The following is an 8137-nucleotide window of genomic DNA, read 5'->3' as shown; positions in this document are numbered from 1 at the left end:
AAAAAAAAAAAGAAAAAGAGTTGCCTTGGTCATGGTGTCTGTTCACAGTAGTAAAACCCTAACTGAGACAGAGCTGAATCTGGCCACAGTCACAGGCTGGCCTCAAACTCAGAGATCCACCTGCTTCTGCTTCCCAAGGGCTGGGATTACAGGGGAGTGCCACCACTGCCAGGTATACTGCTGAGGTATAGTGTGACTAAGGTGGTCTGGGAGAATGTAGACCACGGGAAAAAGCAGTTTGCTGGCCTGGCTTTGAACTCTGCTCCCTCTTCTCTACAAGGTTTACACAGATTACCAGTCCACTGGGAAAAACACCCATCACGGGAACATTTTCAATATCTATCTATCTATCTATCTATCTATCTATCTATCTATCTATTCATCCATCCACTTTATTTACTGTGTATGTATATGTATATGTATGCATGTGCACATGTGCGCACATGCATACACACAAAGGTGTCATAGCAAGTACGTGGAAGTCAGAGGACAACCTGCAGAACGTGGTTCTCCCCTTCCATCATGCGGATTCAGCGGATCTCAAACTCAGGTCTCCGGGCTTGGCAGCCAGCTCCTTTACCCACTGAGCCACCTTGCTAGCTAGGCCCACAGAGGCCTTCAGGACCTTAAATGATGGACTCGGAGCTGGGGGCTATCTCAGTGGGCAAAGTGCTTACTGCGCAAACTTGAGGAGCTGAGTTTGGATTCTCAGAATCCACACAGAAGTCAAACATATCAGTGCACATCTGTGAACCCAGCACAAGCGGGGCCAGGCAAACTCCCAGACATTGTCACCCCAACCGGTCTAGCTGAATTGGTAAGCTCTAAATTCAGTGACAGAACCTGTCTTTAAAAATATGGTGAGCAATGATAGCAGACCATAGGCGGCATGACCTCCACACATCCTGACGTACTTGTGTCACGTGGACATGTGCCTACTCATAACACAAGCACGCAGGGGAGCCTGGGAAAGCTATAGAGTCAGGTGTATTCCACCTGAGATGCCCAGGCAGGCTGTTGGTTGAAATCACCACAAGAAACTAAGAAGGAAGCCTGACACTGAATCATAAACTTGCTTAAAACCTTATGAGACATTTTTAGCCTTTTGTTTATTTTGTAACTCTACTGGGTAGCAGCTGTTGAGGGTGAGCCTTAGAGATGACAATGTCATGTTGTGCTACAATGTTGAAAAGTTGGAGGCAGCAGTGAGAATGTTTTAGGGTAGGAACTTTGGACAAGGTGGTGGCTGATTTTACCTTAGGAAGAATCAGGGCAAGGCTGGAGGGGTGCTCTGGGGGAGGGGCGCATTTTAGGAGAACAAAGGTATCCAATCAGAGAGAAGAAAGGAGGAAGACACCTGTGGGGCTGTGGGGAAGGCAATCAAGACCAATGAGCTTCAAGAAAACAATTGGGGGCTGGAGAGATAAGTGTGCACTAAGTGTGCATGCTGGAGAGATAAGTGTGCAGTAAGTGTGCATGCTGCTCTTGCAAAGGACCTAGGAGCTGCTCCTTTCACTTCCTCATGGGTGGCTCACAACCCATTGTCACTCCAACTCTGGGAGATTTAATATCAAATGTATGCACACTCACATACAGATATAGACTTATATACACTCAGAAATAAAAATAGAAGGCCGGGGAGATGGAGTAACAGTTAAGAGCCCTGTATGCTCTTGTAAAAGACATGGGCTCAGTCCCCAGCACCTGCTGTGTGCTTGGTGCCTGTATACGCACACAAGTACTCATGCAGACATGTAAAATGAAAATAATACTTAAAAAATCAGAATAGCACTGGAGAGATGGCTCAGAGGTTGAACGCACTGACTGTGCTGCCAGAGGTCCTGAGTTCAATTCCCAGCAACCATGTGGTGGCTCTCAACCATCTGTAATGGGATCTTGGCACCCTCTTCTGGTGAGCAGGCATATATGCAGGCAGAATGCTGTACATAATACTTTTTTTTTTTTTTTTTTTCGAGACAGGGGTTCTCTGTGTAGCCCTGGCTGTCCTGGAACTCACTCTGTAGACCAGGCTGGCCTGGAACTCAGAAATCCACCTGCCTCTGCCTCCCGAGTGCTGGGATTAAAGGCGTGTGCCACCACGCCCGGCTTTCTCTCTCTCTTTTTTTTTTCTAAAGGAAAGAAAATAGATGGATTGGCAAGGTGATGTGTCACAGCAGTGAAGATGAACAAGGGGTCAGGTGCTGGGAGCCCAAGAGACTTGTCTTAAAAGGACAAGAGAAATGAGAACGAAGGGAGGGATTTGACTCAGGGAGGTCTCAGGGGAGATTAAGCCTAGAAATTGCCCACAGAGCACATGGATGCTGCCACATTAGTAGTTAGTAAAGTTTAGATGTTGCATTGGTAGTTAAAGGCAAAGGTTGCTTACCTGTCAGCCTATACCCCGTGGACTAAGGTCAGGTCAGAGCAAATCAGACCTGATTTTACAGAATTCTGTATTTGGACTCAGAATAGAACGGGATATATGGTACATTTTAATTTCTTACTTCATGTTCTTCCCCCTCTAAGGCTACTTGTCTTAAAATAAGTTCCAGGCAGTCTGGTCTTCCCTGAGGACTAAATTAAATGACCATTTTGATGTTCACATGTATCGTACCTGCGTGGTAGTAAAGTCAACATGAAAGCTGAGTTAGTGAGCTGTGTGCAAATCCACATTTTTCTTAGAGGGGACTCTTTAATAATAAGAGGAAGCATTTTCTTCCTCACTCGAGATTAATTTGCATCTCTGGAATGTTGTGCCTATAGCAGACAGACCTTCCCCTACTAACATAATATTCGCAAGAAGCAAACATGACTCCGAGCAAGGTGTAAGTCGCTCTCCTTCTGCGTGTAGTTTTGACAGAGTTATGATCTTTTGAGGGAGCACTTAGTTACAAGATGACACAGCACCATGGGCTTACCTATAAATTCCATCCTTACTGACTGTTTTGTGCTTTTGCAGTAGAGCCTCAAACCTGCTTATTATGTAGCTGAGGATAACCTTGAACATCCAATCCTCCCAATTCCACCTTGCAAGTGCTGGGTCTATAGGCATGCACCACAATGCTCATTAGATGTCTTGGGAATCGAACCCAGGACTTTGTGCATGCTAGGCAAGCACTTTACCTACTGAGCTACATCTGCAGCTTCCTAAAGGGTGCTTTTTTTTTTTTTTTTGTAGCATATACAAGGATTGCTGAATGGGTGTACATCTTACAATGAAACATGCCACAGTATAACTGACAGCACTTTTCCATCCTTACAGATAGATAAAGTGATGGTGTTTAGCAAGACGCTGCTAAGCTGGGGACAAGCTCAGCAGGCAGAGTACTTGTCTTGCATATTTGAAGCCCTGCACCTGACCCAGCCCCACATGCACGAAGCACAGATGATGCCTATAATCCCACCTGGCACTTGGGCGGCAGAGGCAAGAGGAGCAGAGGATCAAGTCAAGTCATTCTCAGAGGTGAGTTTGAAGCCAACCTGAAATATCTGAGATCCCCTGTCTTGGGAAGAAAAAAAAAAAAAAGATCCTGGCTGTGGTGGTTGGCACCTTAAATCGAAGCACTTAAGAGACAGAGGCAGGTAGTTCTCTGAGAGTTTGAGACCATCTTTGTCTACATAGTGAGACCTCATCTCAAATGACAACAAGAACGCAGTGGTGCCTTAGATTCGACAAAACAGTGATGCTGGGCCTTCTACCCTGTAGTCTGTTCCAGACAAGTGACTACTTCCTGCTGCCAAAGCCTCTAACATTGGTGAGGCACTCATATGGCAAGCCACAGCCGTGACATTTGTCATAGTTTAATATAAAAAACTTGCTGTGCACGTCGAGAAAAAGCAGGTCATGGATCAAAGCCATAGGTTTTCTTTCTGAGACCATCTTTTACCTTAACAATCTCTCTCTATGTGTCTCTCGGCGTCTCCCCCCACACACCTACAAGCCCCCCCCTACAAGCCACCTCCCACATACACCATTTCTAACTGGAATGTTTTCCATCTCTAAATGCAGAAGCCACAACCTTTTTTTTACCCCCCCCTCAGTATTTCATTTCTGTTAAAACATCTGCTAATAATCAAGACTTCCTCATTTTCTGAAAACCCAGAGATCTCGGGGGGGGGGCATTCTTCAGAGATGCTGTGATACCTGCATACATTTCCCCACTATTTCCTTACATTCCCCCACTATTTCCTCAATCAGCACTACTACCCAAATGGCTCCTTGCTTGCTAAGACCCAGAGCCACAGACTCAATGAGCCTGAAAGGTCTTGCGTCCTTTGAGGAAGAATCTGAACACCAAGACACACATGTCCTTGATATTTATAACTGGTCAGAATAATGCTGGAGTCAGTGTTCCATCTGTCACCGAGAATCAGACCTTCCGAGCTGTCCCGTTAACTGTGGTTTGCCATCTTTCCTTTGTTCAACCCGTGCCACATTTGAAAGAAAGCACACTTGCCTACAAGAAACAGAACTTCCAGGGAAATGCTGACAAATGTACTCAGAGAAACGCAAACAGCGGGCCTGGCTGAAGTGTTCATCCCTGACACCCCCCCCCCCCAACCGGCTGGGTCCTGCAACATCAAAAGCGTAAGCAATTGAATCAATGTGGGTCCCCGATCCCTCCCAGCAGCCCGGGGGGCCCTCAGACATCTGACCCGAGCGGAAGGCTTACCCGGCCTGTGGGTTTTCTTCACCTGAAAGTTGAGTTTATCTGAGAGCTTATAAATCGCAGTCCCCATCTCTGAGCTGAGCCCAGCCCTGCTGTGTAGCACGGAGAGACAGCTGAGGAGGACAGGCTGAGCCACTCAGCCCTACTCAGAGCCAGAGGCAGGGGCCCAGCCTCACTCTAGTCAGGGTTCCGTGTATTTTTCTAACAGGCCACCAGCATGCCCAGCTAACTCATCTCGGCTACTTTCGCACCTATGCGCGGTCCATAAACTACACTGGAAAAGGATGAGAGACTGTAGGGTTGGTTAGAGGTGCCTGTTACATACGACTAGTTAAGAGAGCTTAGACACTTAGAGCTGGCTGATGTTTGGCAACTTTATAAAACCCCCTCTGTTTCTTCTGTAAATTGAGGGAGATGATAGTTCCCTTCGGATTCAGGTTATCTTTTTTTTTTTTTTTTTTTTTTTTTTTTTATGGTGCCCCAGGTTGAACCCACTGAGCCTTGTACATGCTAGAGGTTAGGCAAGTCCTACCTACACCCGAGCTCCATCTGCAGTCGTGAAAGCCAGAATGAGTGGTTGGTTGGATCTTTTGGAGCTGAGTTACAGGCACTTGTGGGCTGCCTGGTGTGGGTGCTGGGATCCGAACTACAGTTCTGGAGTACTGGAGTACTGGAGTACTGGAGAACTCTTAAGGGCTGCACCATTTCCTGACTGCATTGTTAAAAGACGTGGAAAACGCATTAGTAGCTTATCATGGGAAGCGCCCGGCGAGGGTGAACCACTGATTTTAACGGTGTCTAAAGAAACCCGGCTGACTGACTGGGATACTGTTTCTAGATACTTCTAAGGATGCTAGGGACTCCCTAGCATCAAGAACTGAGACAGGAGGAGAGGCTGCTTAAAGGAGCTCCAGCCAGGCTGCCAAGCCTGCTGGGTTTTAGTCCCAGACGCAGTCTGCAATTCACACCAGAGGAGGGCGCCGCTGGGTGCGTCCTGGCTCAGCATCCCCGGAGCAGCAGCAGCCTGGTAGAAATCATACCGGGAAATGTGCTTTTCTACCCCTGAGCTCCGTCTTCTGCTGGCCACCACTTTTATCCTTTGGTCACTCTCCCCCTCCCACCTCCCAAAGGACACTTCTCTGCTGTTCTGAAGTGAGGAAGGCAGATTTTTACCAAAGTCGGATAAGCAGAGTGACGCTGCGAGGATTTGGTCAAATCCCCCAACCGCACAAAAATAGTTCTTTTTCTCTCAGCTGGCTCTGTCACTCAGCAGCAGAGTGATCTCCCTGGTCGCACTTGTCACCTCTATGAGATGAGCGATGCTTCTACGGGACCTCTGAGAGCCCTTAACACATCTCTGCGTGGGGGGCAGGCGAACCATCAAGTCCACAGAAACCAGCAGCTGACAGTAGTTTATCTTTCTTAATTTTTTTTTTTTTGTGGTCCTGAGACCTGAACGTAGGTCTTACATTTGCTAAGCAAATTATCTACCACTGAGCTGTTTTTCAGCCACAACAATTTCTTTCGAAACAAAACTAGAAAATTAGGGAGTGGCATTCAAAATTCCAAAGTTTTGTTTTTGTTCTTCCCAGAAAACAAAAACGTGGTTAAAAAACAAACAAACAAACAAACAAACAAAAAAGTTCATTCTGGGAAAAATAGCAATTTTTCCACCACTGTGTTATTGTGATTAATGTCACCGAGTCCTATATTTTAAATGGTTAAAATATGTAATTTCAGCCTTTGGAATGAAGGATTCTATCTGAGGTCAACCTGGGCTATACAGACACACTCTCTCTCCATCTCTGTCTCTCCGTCTCTGTCTCTCCATCTCTGTCTCTCTGTCTCTGTCTCTCCGTCTCTGTATTATGTTATATACACTTTATTTTTTTTTTTTTAAAGATTTATTTATTTATTATATGTAAGTACACTGTAGCTGTCTTCAGACACTCCAGAAGAGGGCGTCAAGATCTTGTTATGGATGGTTGTAAGCCACCATGTGGTTGCTGGGATTTGAACTCCGGACCTTTGGAAGAGCAGTCGGGTGCTCTTACCCACTGAGCCATCTCACCAGCCCTTATATACACTTTAACACAATAAAAACATAAAGAGCAGTCTTCAAACCCAGTGTGTTGTCACCTGCCTGTAACTAGCACCCAGGAGGCCTGAGGAGGAAGGTTCATGAGTTCAAGACCATCCTCAGCTTACACAGTGGAATTCAGAACCAGCCTGGGCTCCATGAGACGCCATAACAACAAACCCAACCCACATTGGTCAACTGACTTCAAACGCAGAAAGGCAGGTCAGCGGAGAAGGGCTGGTCCTTTTCGCAGTTGGTACTGGGATGGCATTTCTTTTTGTCTTTTTAAAAAATAATTATTGGGCTGGTGAGATGGCTCAGTGGGTAAGAGCACCCGACTGCTCTTCTGAAGGTCCGGAGTTCAAATCCCAGCAACCACATGGTGGCTCACAACCATCCTTAACAAGATCTGACGCCCTCTTCTGGAGTGTCTGAAGACAGCTACAGTGTACTTACATATAATAAATAAATAAATCCTTAAAAAAAATATTATTTTATAAATCCTACAGTATTTTTATTTAACTTTAAGCTTGAACATCAGTACTGATATTGCATTATGATCCTTTATTCTCGGTGACAATAAAAATAAATGTATGTGAATGACTGACGGAGTATGAAAGCAGCAAGTTTGTTCAGCGCAGTTATGCTTGAGACATTTTGTTTTCTGTTTGTCCATCTGTTTTCTTCTGTACCTGCACAAGCCTACAAGGCCAGGGGAGGGTACTGGGTATCTTGTTCTCTTTTTTTGCCCATTAACTTATTTATTCATTTTATATCCCAATCCCAGTCCCCTCCTCCCAGTCCCCCCTCACATGGTCCCTCCCCCCTCCTTCCCTCCCTTTTCACCTCTGAGAAAGGGGAGGTCCCCTCTGGGTGTCAAACCCCTTGGAACTGCAAGTCATTCTAGGACTTCACACATCATCTACCGCTGAGGCCAGACAAGACAGTCCAGCTAGGGTGACAGGATCCACAGGCAGGCAACAGAGTCATGATAAGGCCCTGATCCAGTTGTTGGGGACCTGCTGAAGACCAAGGTGCACATCTGCGACATATATGCAGGGGGCCTTGGTCCAGCCTGTGTGTGCTCTAGAAGCCCTCCAGGGTCCGGGTTAGTTGATGTTGTTGGTCTTCCTGTGGAGTTCTATCCCTTCCAGGGCCCTCAATCCTTGCCCCCAACTCTTCCCCAAGACTCCCCAATCTCAGGCTAATGTTTGGCTGTGGGTCTCTGCCTCTGTTTCAGTCAGTTGCTGGGTGGAGCTCTCAGAGGACAGCCATACTAGCATAAGAGGACAGCCATGCTAGCATAAGAGGACAGCCATGCCAGCATAAGAGAATATCAAGACAGTCAGCATTTCTTATATCCTTTGCACATTATTTCACAAAATTT

The sequence above is a fragment of the Mus pahari genome, chromosome 9, assembly GCF_900095145.1.
Source record: "Mus pahari chromosome 9, PAHARI_EIJ_v1.1, whole genome shotgun sequence".
NCBI lineage: Eukaryota > Metazoa > Chordata > Mammalia > Rodentia > Muridae > Mus > Mus pahari.
The sequence above is the reverse complement of the archived record's forward strand: the minus strand, read 5'-3'. Positions refer to the sequence as shown.